General features: G+C 65.5%; 1 protein-coding gene across 1 annotated transcript in view; it reads left to right on the forward strand.

The window, feature by feature from the left end:
* ARRB2 (arrestin beta 2) overlaps window positions 1-440 on the forward strand; it is a 7,039-nt gene that overhangs the window by 5,868 nt on the left and 731 nt on the right.

Below are 440 nucleotides of genomic sequence, written 5' to 3' on the forward strand. Positions count from 1 at the left end.
CCTCCCTGCCAGGGCTGTACCCAGGCCTGGAGATTCTAGGCGCCGCAGACGAACGGGGAGACCGGCGCTGAGGAAAGCAAGGCAGAGAAGAGAGAGATAAGGCAGGGGTGAGGGCACGGGGGTGTTCACTTTCAACAGGGTGGCGGGAAGGCATAACCCAGATGTGAATTTTGAGTAAGGACCCAGAGGAAGTAGGTGACGGGCATAGAGCAGGCACGGGTGTTCCGGGAGCGGGGGCGGCAGGTGCACCATCCGAGGTGGCCCCGGCCCGGTCTGTCGAGGAAGCAAGAAGAGGGGCCGTGGTGCCCCTGGGCGGGAGCCCCCCAGGACCACAGCTTCACAGGGTCAGGGCCGGGTCCCCCTCCGGGCCTGGCACGGTGACAACGAACCACAGGACAGTAGGGGTGGGGCCGCCGAAATGGGACCTAGACAGCGCAGAC

Source organism: Crocuta crocuta, unplaced genomic scaffold (assembly GCF_008692635.1).
Source record: "Crocuta crocuta isolate KB4526 unplaced genomic scaffold, BGI_CrCroc_1.0 scaffold139, whole genome shotgun sequence".
Classification (NCBI taxonomy): Eukaryota; Metazoa; Chordata; class Mammalia; order Carnivora; family Hyaenidae; genus Crocuta; species Crocuta crocuta.